General features: G+C 33.9%; 1 long non-coding RNA gene across 2 annotated transcripts; it reads left to right on the top strand.

Moving 5' to 3' along the window:
* The first annotated feature begins 297 nt into the window (after positions 1-297).
* Positions 298-4,752, top strand: LOC128246423 (uncharacterized). 2 transcript variants are annotated; one of them, XR_008263247.1, is made up of 3 exons: positions 298-314; positions 3,365-3,519; positions 4,597-4,752. It is a non-coding gene; the product is annotated as an uncharacterized LOC128246423 (long non-coding RNA). The 2 variants fall into 2 exon arrangements; XR_008263246.1 differs by lacking the exon at positions 298-314 and adding an exon at positions 342-662.
* Positions 4,753-16,395: the final 11,643 nt, after the last annotated feature.

The raw sequence follows: 16,395 nt of genomic DNA, 5'->3' as shown, positions 1-16,395 counted from the left end.
TTTCCTGAAAGTAAACAAATATTTTGGTAAGTAACTTTTCAGCATGTTAATCTTTACTCTGAACTGCTCAATATATGTTTTTATGATGGTATCCGTCGTTATCTTAGATACCTGTGTTTTGGATGAGGGATATGAAAATGGGACCGAAAAATACACTTTTTACTTGCCGGTAGTGAGTTTTGGTCAGTTTTACTTTAGGTTCCTAATTGTACATGAGCACTTGTAAGCGTCTGATTGAAGATGAATGAAATACCAAAAAGTGAAACTACGCCTGACAATTATTGAACAGTTGTTTTTGTAGATAAGTATAAGTGGTATGGAAGTGACAATAAATTTATTGTATAAATTACATACGGGCAGATCATACAAAAATGATAACAATGCAATAATTAACACGAACCCCCAAAAAACAAACAAAAAAACAACAACAAAAAACAACAACCTTACCGAAGACCGAGTTGTTCATGAGTTTGAAGAAGTTCTTCTCGAAAGCAGTCTTGGCTTGTTGTCGCATTTTGGTGTTGAACTCAACGTAGGGTTTCATGAAAGCCTCTTGTTGGAACTCTAATACTTTATGTATTTTTTTCAATTTTAGACCGAGTTGGAGATACAGTTGCAGGTTGCGATAGTGAAGTACATAATTCTGTTTGTTTTCTAATGTGGTGAGTAATTTTTCCACCTTTGCTCTGGGTGGAAGTTCCTCACTGTTGTGTAAATGTTTCAACACATGTTGAGCATAAGGAGATAATTTTTCATTGGGTGTGAATTTACGTTCCGGAGCTAATGGGTAGTCGTTATGACTGTCATGTAAATGTTTTGGATATTCTAGATCTACTTCTAGAATATACCACTTAGATCCATCCTCTGGTATTTTTTCAGGTTCAAAAGTATCAATTTCTTCCTTCTCTAAAAACTTAAAGAAGCCTGTTGGTAGTTGTTGTGACATACTGTAACCATAAAGATTATTGACATCATAATAAGCTAGAAATGAGGTTTCTTTTGTAGGATCATAATCATTCAAATACGCATTGTTTGCTTTTTTGTATCTATTTGATATTTGACTAATACCACCTCGAATACCTTTTTCGATAAATAAAATTTGATCAATGTCTGTCATGAGCTCTAGAGTGACTTCAGTCATTTTCAACATTGCCTGCCAGCTCAATCCCGGACTGGTGTAAAAGTGACAAGGGTCTAAACCATAACACTTCAGTGACATATCACGAAAATTTTCAAAAACATCAGCTAATAACAATATGTCTGTTTTTAAATAGAGATCATGATATTCTCCAAGACTTTTTAGTTTAAATGTTTGATATACTTGCTTTGCATGTTCATAGTCTTCTTTTGATATATTTTCCTCAGTCAATGAAGAGTAAAAATTCTCTATTGCTGGAAGATCAGCATCTTCAAATTTATCCCAGTCAGTCATGAACTCGTAAGGATAAACCCCCTTTCTAAGCAGGAGGTTTCCATGATCTTTGATTTCTGAATGAAAGTGATGGAAAGACTGTGGGCCATTTTGAGCTAAGTTATCTACAAGGGTCCCAAGAGATGAAGGGAGAAAACCCAAAGAGTCAATAAACCTAAGATTTCCAATACTAAAACTGATATACTTTTCAACTGACTGTGGGATGCAATTGATTTTATAATTTTTAAATGTACCAATGCTTTGACAAAGCAAGTGACCATCAAAATTTTTAAGATTGTGGAAGATGACTGGGATGAAACTGGGTTGTTTACCGGTACATTGTAAATTGCAATTCATATGTGCAGCTCCTATGTATTTCCCACTTGTGTGATCATGATGTTTTGCTTTCTTTTCCTTGTTACCAAATACTTTTTGACATAAACAACATGTGTTTGCTTGTTCGAACTGTTTTTCTTCACTTTCCTTTAAAACTAGGGGTTTGATATTTTGCATATGTTGCTGTATTTCATGACTTTCTCGTAAAAGACATTCTAACAAATTTTTGGGTGCATCTGGACCTCTGTAGATAACAGTATCTTTGGTTAATTTTGAATCAGTTGAAATAACTTTATATCCAAAGGAACAGGGTTCTAACAATTGATTTTTTGATGTTGAAGCTGTTTGGTTGTTAGTCTCTATTGGTTTATTTAATGTTTCAAAATCAGCCACAATAACATAAGGGACACGCATTGTTTTTTCATAATCTTTAAATTCAAGAAAGCAGTCTGCTCCTGATGGAAGTTCAATTTTTTGAGCATCATGGACTTGACAGTATGAAAGGTGATCATCTAATAAACTTTGTTTACTAAATCCATGGAGGCAATATCGACAATAGTAATAAGCACGATGTCCTTTCTTACCATGACTAAGAAACCTGTTTATGTTTTTTATAAGCACATAATGTGAACTGTTTTCTGATTGCAAAAGTAATAAGTCAATATGATGGAGTCTGTTTTGGCAATTTGTAATGCGTAGTGGAAGAACATCATTGTCTTCAAAAGTAAACACATTTACAGACATAAACGGGTTTTGCTTCTCAAATTGATTTATTTGATTCAATGACATTGGAAACAGCAGACCTTTTGTGTTTAATTCATTTTCAAATTGTTCATAATCACTCACCAGAGGGGAATCCAAGGGATGAAGGGATGCTAAACAACACCATAGAAAGCACTTTTGGTCAAGATTTCTTATGTTTAGTAAACTTTGATAGTTAATAAGAGGCTTTGGTAGCTCTACAAAACTAGATCCGGACACTGGAGAATATTTCACAGTGTGCACAGTTATACTTAATACTTGTTTGAGAACCCACCCAGAGCTTTCTCTTATGTACTTTTCAAAACTTTCAAACATTTTTTGAAATGCTTCATTTAAGTTGTTTTCATCAAATGTTATCAAATTTAAACTTCTATAACTCTTAGATCTAAAATGTGGAGTTGATGTATTGTCTCCATCTTTTGTGTGTTTCACTAGCTCAACCTGCACTGATAAATACCATTTAATAGGATACAATTGAAGTCTTTTTTCTAAAATATTTTGAATGTTTTTATTGGCATTGGCAAAAAATGCCAACAGATCATATTGTTCATGTTGATTTGGTTGTATGGTGAAATCTTGAATGTTTTCATTAATAGCATGTTCATAACTGTGGTCCATTGTTGTAGATGATGGTGTTTTTGCAGTGGAAGTTGGTGTAGATGATGGTGTTCTTGCAGTGGAAGTTGGTGTTGATGATGGTGTTCTTGCAGTGGAAGTTGGTGTAGATGATGGTGTTCTTGCAGTGGAAGTTGGTGTTGATGATGGTGTTCTTGCAGTGGAAGTTGGTGTTGATGATGGTGTTCTTGCAGTCGAAGATGGTGTAGATAATTGACTGTAGTTGTGTTCATTTTGAAGGTGTGGACTTGGAGAGAGCGGTGTTCTTGCAGTCGAAGATGGTGTAGATAGCTGACTGTAGCTGTGCTCGTTCTGAAGTTGTGAAGTGGTGAGAAGTCCTGTTGTATGATCTACATTGCTTGTTGAAGAGGAGCTTTGGGTGTCGCTGCTTGGAGGTATTTGATTATATGGAGTTATTTTTCCACCAGTTTGCTGATGTTTTCTAGACAAGTGTTTTTTAAGATAATCTTTTCTTTTAAATTTGTCTCCACAAACTTCACAATTGTAAAAACTTTTGTGTGTGAGTGCATGAGATATCAAAGAAGTCTTGTTCTTAAAGTGTTTTCCACAAGTATCACACTCAAATATTTTTGAATCCAATTTATTCTTTTTTGTCTCTGATATTCCTCATATTCATGCGCATATTTTGAAGTAAGGTAATCACTAAAACTTTGATCATCCATGTTTGAAGGTTTATGTTAAACTGATCCCACTTCAAGTCAGAAATGCTTTAAATATTCTACCTTTTCCCAGTTATACATTGTAAACGATCCACTTTTCTTGGGTTGGTTTTTTCCTAACAATAGCTTTTGTCTTTTTAAGCTCAATTTTCATTTTTTTCTTTGGTGATTGTTTTGTCTTTGTAGTTGTTCTTTTACGACCTTTTGTTTCTAATAAATCTTTTGTAGTAGGCCATGCTTTTTCAAAAACAATATTTGATCGTTTTACAAACTTTTTTTTTCTTTGGATTTAAAAGTTGTCCTCCTTTTTGATTTGAAGTATCCTTAATATCTCTTGTATCATCGTTCAATTTATTATGTATTGATGATTGTTCCAATTTTTTTATGATGAAACTGGTTATTGTTATCACTTTTTGTAAATTCCATCTTCATATGTTCATATTTTGATTTTGAAATCAATACTAGTTCTTGAGCCATGACTCACAAGGTTGTATTAATAAAATAAATTGCTTAAAATTATTTAGGAGGAGAGCTCTTCTCTTTTTTTGTAAGAGCCCTTTTACCACAAACTTACGAATGACATTCCTATATCTTTTCAATGACTTTTTGATATTGTCGGAAATTTTAAGATTTCCAATGAGAATATTGTAAACCACTTCCACAATCACACTCATTTGTGATTTTGTTAATGCTTTTATCAGCATTTTTTGTTGATTTTCACTTGTGTTTAAGAGAAATTTAAAAAAAATACTTTTCCTTTTCCATTTTTTCACTCATATTTTTCTTTTTCAGGTCGAAAGACAATCAACGTCTGAGAGGGAAATATGTTGGTGCGCAATTTATACAACTTGTTTGAATGTGGGCTTACATCAACGAGTAAGTAAGAGTATTTGTTTTGTGTTGCTTTTTTATAGGCATCCATAAAATATTTTAAATCACCTGGAAACATTTGACGAGAAAGTGTTTGAATCTGAAGTTGGTCTCTCTGGTTATTAAACAATACAAAGTAATGACTATTCAGACTAATACTTCGGAAATACTTTCCTCCAGAAAACAGATTTTGTACCACAAAAAACACTGAATTTTTTTTGTGGTGACTATAAATCGTAAATAAGTTCACAATGTCAATACTTTCTGAAGCCTTTTGCACTAAATCATCAATGACTAAAATCTTAAATCCAGAGTCGTATGCCCAAAGATCCATATCTTTTTTAGATGGTAAACCTTCAAAGAATTCTATGTTTTGCACATGTGTTTTCATGATGTCATATAATGGTTGATAAGTTGAATAAATTTTAAGCAATTTATTTTATTAATACAACCTTGTGAGTCATGGCTCAAGAACTAGTATTGATTTCAAAATCAAAATATGAGCATATGAAGATGGAATTTACAAAAAGTGATAACAATAACCAGTTTCATCATAAAAAATTGGAACAATCATCAATACATAATAAATTGAACGATGATACAAGAGATATTAAGGATACTTCAAATCAAAAAGGAGGACAACTTTTAAATCCAAAGAAAAAAAAGTTTGTAAAACGATCAAATATTGTTTTTGAAAAAGCATGGCCTACTACAAAAGATTTATTAGAAACAAAAGGTCGTAAAAGAACAACTACAAAGACAGAACAATCACCAAAGAAAAAAATGAAAATTGAGCTTAAAAAGACAAAAGCTATTGTTAAGAAAAAACCAACCCAAGAAAAGTGGATCGTTTACAATGTATAACTGGGAAAAGGTAGAATATTTAAAGCATTTCTGATTTGAAGTGGGATCAGTTTAACATAAACCTTCAAACATGGATGATCAAAGTTTTAGTGATTACCTTACTTCAAAATATGCGCATGAATATGAGGAATATCAGAGACAAAAAAGAATAAAATTGGATTCAAAAATATTTGAGTGTGATACTTGTGGAAAACACTTTAAGAACAAGACTTCTTTGATATCTCATGCACTCACACACAAAAGTTTTTACAATTGTGAAGTTTGTGGAGACACATTTAAAAGAAAAGATTATCTTAAAAAACACTTGTCTAGAAAACATCAACAAACTGGTGGAAAAATAACTCCATATAATCAAATACCTCCAAGCAGCGACACCCAAAGCTCCTCTTCAACAAGCAATGTAGATCATACAACAGGACTTCTCACCACTTCACAACTTCAGAACGAGCACAGCTACAGTCAGCTATCTACACCATCTTCGACTGCAAGAACACCGCTCTCTCCAAGTCCACACCTTCAAAATGAACACAACTACAGTCAATTATCTACACCATCTTCGACTGCAAGAACACCATCATCAACACCAACTTCCACTGCAAGAACACCATCATCAACACCAACTTCCACTGCAAGAACACCATCATCTACACCAACTTCCACTGCAAGAACACCATCATCAACACCAACCTCCACTGCAAGAACACCATCATCTACACCAACTTCCACTGCAAAAACACCATCATCTACAACAATGGACCACAGTTATGAACATGCTATTAATGAAAACATTCAAGATTTCACCATACAACCAAATCAACATGAACAATATGATATGAGCTAGTGAAACACACAAAAGATGGAGACAATACATCAACTCCACATTTTAGATCTAAGAGTTATAGAAGTTTAAATTTGATAACATTTGATGAAAACAACTTAAATGAAGCATTTCAAAAAATGTTTGAAAGTTTTGAAAAGTACATAAGAGAAAGCTCTGGGTGGGTTCTCAAACAAGTATTAAGTATAACTGTGCACACTGTGAAATATTCTCCAGTGTCCGGATCTAGTTTTGTAGAGCTACCAAAGCCTCTTATTAACTATCAAAGTTTACTAAACATAAGAAATCTTGACCAAAAGTGCTTTCTATGGTGTTGTTTAGCATCCCTTCATCCCTTGGATTCCCCTCTGGTGAGTGATTATGAACAATTTGAAAATGAATTAAACACAAAAGGTCTGCTGTTTCCAATGTCATTGAATCAAATAAATCAATTTGAGAAGCAAAACCCGTTTATGTCTGTAAATGTGTTTACTTTTGAAGACAATGATGTTCTTCCACTACGCATTACAAATTGCCAAAACAGACTCCATCATATTGACTTATTACTTTTGCAATCAGAAAACAGTTCACATTATGTGCTTATAAAAAACATAAACAGGTTTCTTAGTCATGGTAAGAAAGGACATCGTGCATATTACTATTGTCGATATTGCCTCCATGGATTTAGTAAACAAAGTTTATTAGATGATCACCTTTCATACTGTCAAGTCCATGATGCTCAAAAAATTGAACTTCCATCAGGAGCAGACTGCTTTCTTGAATTTAAAGATTATGAAAAAACAATGCGTGTCCCTTATGTTATTGTGGCTGATTTTGAAACATTAAATAAACCAATAGAGACTAACAACCAAACAGCTTCAACATCAAAAAATCAATTGTTAGAACCCTGTTCCTTTGGATATAAAGTTATTTCAACTGATTCAAAATTAACCAAAGATACTGTTATCTACAGAGGTCCAGATGCACCCAAAAATTTGTTAGAATGTCTTTTACGAGAAAGTCATGACATACAGCAACATATGCAAAATATCAAACCCCTAGTTTTAAAGGAAAGTGAAGAAAAACAGTTCGAACAAGCAAACACATGTTGTTTATGTCAAAATGTATTTGTTAACAAGGAAAAGAAAGCAAGACATCATGATCACACAAGTGGGAAATACATAGGAGCTGCACATATGAATTGCAATTTACAATGTACCGGTAAACAACCCAGTTTCATCCCAGTCATCTTCCACAATCTTAAAAATTTTGATGGTCACTTGCTTTGCCAAAGCATTGGTACATTTAAAAATTATAAAATCAATTGCATCCCACAGTCAGTTGAAAAGTATATCAGTTTTAGTATTGGAAATCTTAGGTTTATTGACTCTTTGGGTTTTCTCCCTTCATCTCTTGGGACCCTTGTAGATAACTTAGCTCAAAATGGCCCACAGTCTTTCCATCACTTTCATTCAGAAATCAAAGATCATGGAAACCTCCTGCTTAGAAAGGGGGTTTATCCTTACGAGTTCATGACTGACTGGGATAAATTTGAAGATGCTGATCTTCCAGCAATAGAGAATTTTTACTCTTCATTGACTGAGGAAAATATATCAAAAGAAGACTATGAACATGCAAAGCAAGTATATCAAACATTTAAACTAAAAAGTCTTGGAGAATACCATGATCTCTATTTAAAAACAGACATATTGTTATTAGCTGATGTTTTTGAAAATTTTCGTGATATGTCACTGAAGTGTTATGGTTTAGACCCTTGTCACTTTTACACCAGTCCGGGATTGAGCTGGCAGGCAATGTTGAAAATGACTGAAGTCACTCTAGAGCTCATGACAGACATTGATCAAATTTTATTTATCGAAAAAGGTATTCGAGGTGGTATTAGTCAAATATCAAATAGATACAAAAAAGCAAACAATGAGTATTTGAATGATTATGATCCTACAAAAGAAACCTCATTTCTAGCTTATTATGATGTCAATAATCTTTATGGTTACAGTATATCACAACAACTACCAACAGGCTTCTTTAAGTTTTTAGAGAAGGAAGAAATTGATACTTTTGAACCTGAAAAAATACCAGAGGATGGATCTAAGGGGTATATTCTAGAAGTAGATCTAGAATATCCAAAACATTTACATGACAGTCATAACGACTACCCATTAGCTCCGGAACGTAAATTCACACCCAATGAAAAATTATCTCCTTATGCTCAACATGTGTTGAAACATTTACACAACAGTGAGGAACTTCCACCCAGAGCAAAGGTGGAAAAATTACTCACCACATTAGAAAACAAACAGAATTATGTACTTCACTTTCGCAACCTGCAACTGTATCTCCAACTCGGTCTAAAATTGAAAAAAAATACATAAAGTATTAGAGTTCCAACAAGAGGCTTTCATGAAACCCTACGTTGAGTTCAACACCAAAATGCGACAACAAGCCAAGACTGCTTTCGAGAAGAACTTCTTCAAACTCATGAACAACTCGGTCTTCGGTAAGGTTGTTGTTTTTTGTTGTTTTTTTTGTTTGTTTTTTTTGGGGTTCGTGTTAATTATTGCATTGTTATCATTTTTGTATGATCTGCCCGTATGTAATTTATACAATAAATTTATTGTCACTTCCATACCACTAATACTTATCTACAAAAACAACTGTTCAATAATTGTCAGGCGTAGTTTCACTTTTTGGTATTTCATTCATCTTCAATCAGACGCTTACAAGTGCTCATGTACAATTAGGAACCTAAAGTAAAACTGACCAAAACTCACTATCGGCAAGTAAAAAGTGTATTTTTCGGTCCCATTTTCATATCCCTCATCCAAAACACAGGTATCTAAGATAACGACGGATACCATCATAAAAACATATATTGAGCAGTTCAGAGTAAAGATTAACATGCTGAAAAGTTACTTACCAAAATTTTTGTTTACTTTCAGGAAAAACCATGGAAAATCTTCGGAAGCATCGGTCCGTAGAACTTGTTCATACAGAAAAACGACTACAGAAGGTGTCATCCAAACCCACTTATAAGATGCACCGGATTTTTTCTGAAGACCTTGTTGGTGTTGAATTAAGTCGCAAAAAAAAAAAAAAATTAAATAAACCAATTTTTGTTGGAATGAGTATCCTTGATTTGTCAAAATATACCATGTACGATTTTTATTACAATCATTTGAAAAATGTGTATGGTAGCAACGTTGAGCTAGAATTAACGGACACAGATTCATTTTTAGTATCATGTACAACACCGGACATTTTCCAAGATATGTTGGCCTATTCACATTTGTTTGACACTTCAGATTTCCCTAAAGATCATTTTTTATATAGTGACTTCAACAAAAAAGTAATGGGAAAAATGAAAAGTGAAACAAATGAGAAATGTATTAGTGAATATTGCGGTTTGCGATCGAAAATGTATGCATTCAAGTGTGATGATATAGACGAGAAAAGAGCAAAAGGGATATCAAAAGCGGTTGTTAAAAAAACATTGACTCTTAATGATTATAAACATGTATTATTTAATAATTCTCAAATGCACTCAACAATGCATTCATTAAGAAGTCATAACCATAAAATTTATCTGGAAACAATCAGCAAAGTAGGATTATCTAGTTTTGATGACAAACGATTTTTATTAGAAGATGGAATTAAATCATATGCTTATGGACATTATAAGATACAAGACATATAATTTCTATGTTTTATACCAAATTACATCTAATTTCATGTAATTTCATGTGATGTTATCTACTGCTCTACTGTTGAAATGTAACCTAAAATAAATAAAAAAATAAATAAAAATGTATGATCTTTGTTAAACAAATTGTTTGAATTCAATTATAATCAACTTTATTTGTATTTGCATTGTATTGTACTTATAAGAAAATAAATATTAAAATCTTGTCTGATATTTTATTTATTGATACAACATACCGGAATGGTATAAAATAGCTCGTCAGACATGTCCTCAACTTATAAATCTCAATTTGGTCTTGTTAAATTTTAAAATATTGTATTAATGGAATGAAATAGTTATACACAAAAATACATAATAAAAAAACATTCACGTTTTCATTACAATAAGATCGAACACATCTTAACATTTCTGTAGGGTTGATTTAATGAAATGTAAACGATACATCATACCTTTAAGGTATGAGGTTATTTGATAAAGAAATTGTGTGAATCCTTTACCGATTTGATAAAAATAGTGAAACTCAAAAGAAGCTAAGAGAGGACAAAACTGTTATATCTTCAAAACCTACTTTTGGTGGTCAAAATAAAAGATTATTTAGTAAGTTGTTTGAAAAACTTTCATGTCATTGTAAGGTTCAACGGAGGTGTACATAATGATAAACAGAGTCCAGTAAATCGAGCACTGGCATTTGACAATGGTTTAATAAGTGATTTATTGTGATAGCTCACCACAGTGGAAGAGCTTTAGTCACCCTGAATGATAAACTAGATATATGATGACGACAATCTCGTCTTTTGAGCCATCAGCAGCTCATTTAACTGTCTTCACTTTTAAGTTATTACAATGGGTACGTTGGAGAGTAATTGGGTGGCTATTAGATATGGTGTTGTTGTACGAATTGACACTAAACGGTCAGGCTTTAGTCATTCAATTTCTTGAAATCACTTTCGATCACGCGATGGCTGGGTTCTGATGAACTTTTGTTTGTCAATGACCTGTGATCTTACATATAAAAGAATCCGTTTGATCACATATAAAGATGGTGGAGGTTATGATAAGTCCATCGTCTGATGAGGGAAAACAATACCATTAAATAGATCCTAGGTCGATGACCCTATGTTAGAAACGTTGGATGAGTTGTCCTTTGACATACAATACACTGATGTGATAAGTGTGACAATGCTATTGTTTATATCCCTTCTATTGAAATGAATACTGTTAATCAATGGAGACCCAGTTAAACAATGACCCTTTGTCTTGGATTTCAAACAATGGTTAAACATAACCGCTAACGCGGGAAATCGCCAAATATGACCGCTAACGCGCGAAATCGCTAAATATGGCCGCTAACGCGGGAAACCGTCAAAGATGGCCGCGAGAGTCCCCTGGCCGTTAACGCGGGAAATCGCCAAAGATGGCCGCTAACGCGGGAAACCGCCAAAGATGGCCGCGAGAGTCCCCTTTTTACCCTACTCATGTAGACCTACAGCCGTGACATGAAGACCAAAAACCGTGATATGTAGACCTACAACCGTGACATGTAGATCTAAAACCGTGACTTTTAGACCTACATGTTAATTCGTAACTTGTAGACCTAAAACTGTGTATTGACATACAACAGTCACATGTAGTCCTTTCACCGTATCACCGTAGATTTACTACCGTGACATATAAAGCTAAAACCGTGTCAAAGTCTATCGACAGCTTTTTACCGCTTGATTGCACGGCGAGGAGTCATAACATTTTCTCGCTTCAGTGAGGAAGGCCTCGATGCATTGAAATTCAAATATTAAAGGAAGTATTTACAACGAAGTTCACTGGTAGTTTTGAAATAAATGTATTTATTATCGGAATTGATAATGTAAAATTCGGTTGTGAGGTAGATTTTGTAGGGTACTGTAGTTTATATAAGTTTTACATTTTCCTCGAGGAAATTACAAGTATCGGGCTATGTACTGATTTGGGAAATCATTCGATAAGCAAGTGGGGTACGGAGAGGATCGTGTCATTGTACACTAGTAGCGTGTTTTATTGATTACAAAAAATGATATACAAATAGATGATTGTTTCTGTGTTATTAACGCATATTTATTTTTCAGTTTGGTATTGTTTGTGTTACCAACGTACGAATGGGAGTTTATTCGTGTAGAGGGCTGTGAGTGGCATTGATTCCGGACATTACTACAATGCAGAAGCATTCATCACTGTGTATAGGAACATTGAGCCATTCACCATGTTATGGCTATTCAGGGAATCAGTGCCTGTGTGAATGTTATTGAATTGTCAGAATATACAAAATAAAATACCCCGCTTGTTGGCACACCTATATTGTGTTCCTTTGTTTGTCTTTACTTAAGGTTAAGATAATAAATATTTTATGTTTGGCATAAAATGAAATGAAATAGAAAACATAATTAATATTATGTAATATATTGACACTTCTAATATATCTGTAGAAAAAACAACAACACAGCAATGAAACTTCCAGACTATAGTGTTCATGTTATTTTTGCTACATGGATTTTATTGTATGAAGGTAAGTACACCATGTATTCTAAATAATGAGAGTACTGTATAATTTAATGGCATTTGTCTACATTTTTGTTGATATATCTTGTCGATCTTAACGTTAAATTCGAAACATTATGTAAATAAATGTACTCCGATGATCAATATTCATACATGGTAGCACTATGTTTTAAATAAACATTGTACGTGTTTAACTTTAATTTCCTTTTAAAGTCTTATTACATGTTTTGTATTGTACACCCCTAAGTAAAACATTACTGTTTACTAATTACTATTTACATTTTAAGCTTACATTTTAGTATAAATTCCAAATACTTATTATTATTACACTTCATTTCCATGAGCAGATTCTGCCGGACAAGATTGCCTTTCTTATAAATCAACAGGTAAGAAAATATGGGTAAGATCAAAATATCATGTGAATAAAACTATATATAAATGATCACTTTCTAAAGACGTTTACGTTTACTTTTAATGATACATTCCTAATTTACCCTTTCAAAAGTATTTTTGATTGAACATATTTCCATCATTAAGTTCGGGTAATGCAGGAAAAAATCGAATTAAGTCACCCGAATAATACAATTACTAAACAAATTAAACATCGACAAATATCATGAACTAAATAGATTATTTCATTACATGGTAAAGTAAACCTCGTTTGAAGAACATAAACAGCCTCTATCATAACTTTCTAGTATGGTCAATATGTCGCTCGAAAATTTGCAACACGTATTTCCAGTTGTGAAAGTCTGCGTCTAATAATAACTGGGCTTCTGATGCAAGGACGGTATATCTGGACACACGTTTTGCCCCTACATTCAGCAAGATAACATGCCCGTGTTCCGTGTCTTCTGAATATTACAAGTCAATTACAGTTTCATTTACACCGGGCTCCAACACAGAGACGGTGTCGTTTGACTTTCGCACCGCTAATATAAGTGGCCTCAGTCCAAATGGATTATTTGCCATTGATGAGAGGCTTGAATTTTGGTACAGGAGCTCCTATGACCACGAAACACGTTCTGCATGCCTCGAAATATGAGTAAATGGTAGGTCTTTTACAAACATATTTCATTTTACTGCTGCTAGAAATACCAGGTTTTTTCTAGTTTAACGCGAGTGTATTATTTCCATATTGTGGCATCTGCATTAATACATCTTTTCCTTGGTATGAAGGGGGGGGGGGAAGGGTGGTGTACGTGAGCTCACCTTAGAAAGACTCCGGTGATGCAGAGAAGCTTCCATCTGTCTCTGTTTATGATGCGATCAGATTTCAATAACGGCATTAGATGTTCCGAGTTATCATTAATACTGGCGTGAGACCACAGTTATTTTTACTATATGTTTCATATAGACACTAACCTGGCTTTTGACTTTATACACACCTCAATTGAAAATCAAGGACATGGCATCTCTAGAACAATTCAAGACACAAAATATAATCACAAGAAAACACCATGTTGACCATTGACCCGACTGTCAAAATTGAGTTCAGATACATAACCCTTCCGTCAAAGAGTCAATCGGCTACAAACAACTAATTGTCAAACTTCCACAAGCTATGATTTGTCCAATATTTACACTGAAAACTATCAATTTCTGCAATTGAGTGTCAAATTCAGTCAAGTTCTCTGCAAAAAGAACATTTTTTTGCTTCATTTCATTCAATTTTAATAAAATATTGATATTTGAACACAAGCACTCTTTTTCTGTATTTACATCCGGATCTTGGTCAACGGTAGCAGATAACTGTGGTCTTGAGCCTACTTTGAAAATTACTGGGGCAAGCCCAGAAGTCAAACATTCAAAATTAATCCCTGTTTAGAGACACAAGGCAGGGGTGAACAAAAGACATGAACGTAAAAACACCACATACATAAATTCAAACAGCACAAACAGAAACCATGCATTAACATAGTTTAACCGATAAATGATTAGAGGACCATAAAGCCTTTTTTGAGTCGATTTATTTGCGAAAATTATAAGTATTTTCCATAGACGTATCCTAGCCCGAGTGCAATATGTTTTAAAGCAACGATGATTACAAAAAAATAACCGATTCAAAGGCTGTGATATTGCGGATATTTGTTGATAGCAGTGTATGGTCGTATTTATTTCACGAGTGGTAAGATAAAAAGTATTTTGATGAGTGGCCACAAGTGAAATAAAATACGATCTTAAACTGAAATACACTTTTCATATATTTCTCTTTTTTTCAAAGTTTTTTTTTTATCTTAAGACAATTTTATGGGATTCTTTGCGCGATGGGATGTACCGCTTCGCTAATTTTCTCCAGGTCGCGCGAGCAGTAAAGTCGACATACAAAATAGTTCCATTCGTTTAAAGCTGCACTCTCACATATTGAACGCTTTGACAACTTTTTTATACTTAAGTTCGAAAAATGATGTTTTATGCATTTTCCTTAAACCGTTACTAACAGTTTAAGCCATAAAACATTAATTTTCGAACGGAAATATGACAATCTACGATCTGATTTTTTGTCAGCAAACTTATATAATTGGTTTGCAGATATTTATGCAAACATTTGCTCTTTCCAAGACAAAAAATAGAAAAGTTGTAAAAATGGTATATCTGTGAGAGTGCAACATGTATTAACAGTTTGAACCTGAAAAGTATGGATTCAAAAAGTGTGAAAGGGTTATAAACCAACGGCAATTTAAGCTCGTTATTGTTCCTTGTGTATATTTGTCACTGTTGTTCTCAGACCCAGGAGTCATTGGTTGCGAATTCATGGCGCGGTGCAGTGTGTTTTAGTGACAGTTCACTAAAACTCTCGGAGGAAATGCCTACGATTTGACCGAAGAGGCGTGATGACTGAATACCCATGTATCACGAAAAAAACTCTAACTAAGCAAAATGTGTTTTTCCCTAATGATTATCCGCAACTGATTTAATAATACGTTCGACCTCTCAAATGCTATTCCAGTACATGTCCGCGTAGTTGTTTGGTAATGTTTCCATGACCTGTTTAGTTTAAAAGTGCTTTCAAACATTAACTGCTATTATTTGGAACATAGATGCATTATTAAAAGTTCATCAGTCAATGCTCATAAAAGGGTTGCTCTTAAAAAAATATCGGTGAACTTTTTCTCTTGGAACCGGAAATAGAAAAATGACAGCTACGTCATCAGCTGTAATTTCGCGTGAGGGTCGTCCCATGGGTAGTGACGTAAAATGCATAAACATGTATGCATAATGGATGAGCACTGGCATCACTAAGTGTGTGTACCTGATACATCTAGTCCGGATGCGTGTCAATGAGTGCCTCGACTGCTCGTGGGTTGCTGTTTTTTCATATCATCTTCAAATGTTTTTTTCTTACCTTTCAATAAATCGCTCACTTTCGCAAATTCAACATCCTGTTTGACAGATGTGTATCAGTTTAAAAGCCTAAGATGACTTTCAATAGAGGTCACAAAACTCAAAGGTTCGATTTCTCATACATCTCGCATTTTTGTTTCTAACGGAATCTTAGAGAATCCGATAAAGGTTTCTGAACTTTTTTTTAATCAGGTTTTAAACAAAAATCAGGTTATTAGAATGGGGATGTTGTTGGGTGGGCGGACGTTCGGGCGACCTTTGTCTGGTGGATGGGGGACGGTCAATAAATTAAGCTAGGATTGATTGGCAGTAAAGTATTTTGGTGTGTAGTTAATTTTGTGCAGAGCTAGCTTGGAATTGCTTTGAGTGTGGTTGTTTAAAGGTTAACTGTTACCAAAAATCGAAATGTAAAGAGCTACCTTGGATTTGCTTTTGCGGGGAGTGA

The sequence above is a fragment of the Mya arenaria genome, chromosome 9, assembly GCF_026914265.1.
Source record: "Mya arenaria isolate MELC-2E11 chromosome 9, ASM2691426v1".
Lineage (NCBI taxonomy): Eukaryota > Metazoa > Mollusca > Bivalvia > Myida > Myidae > Mya > Mya arenaria.
The sequence above is the reverse complement of the archived record's forward strand: the minus strand, read 5'-3'. Positions and strand labels throughout refer to the sequence as shown.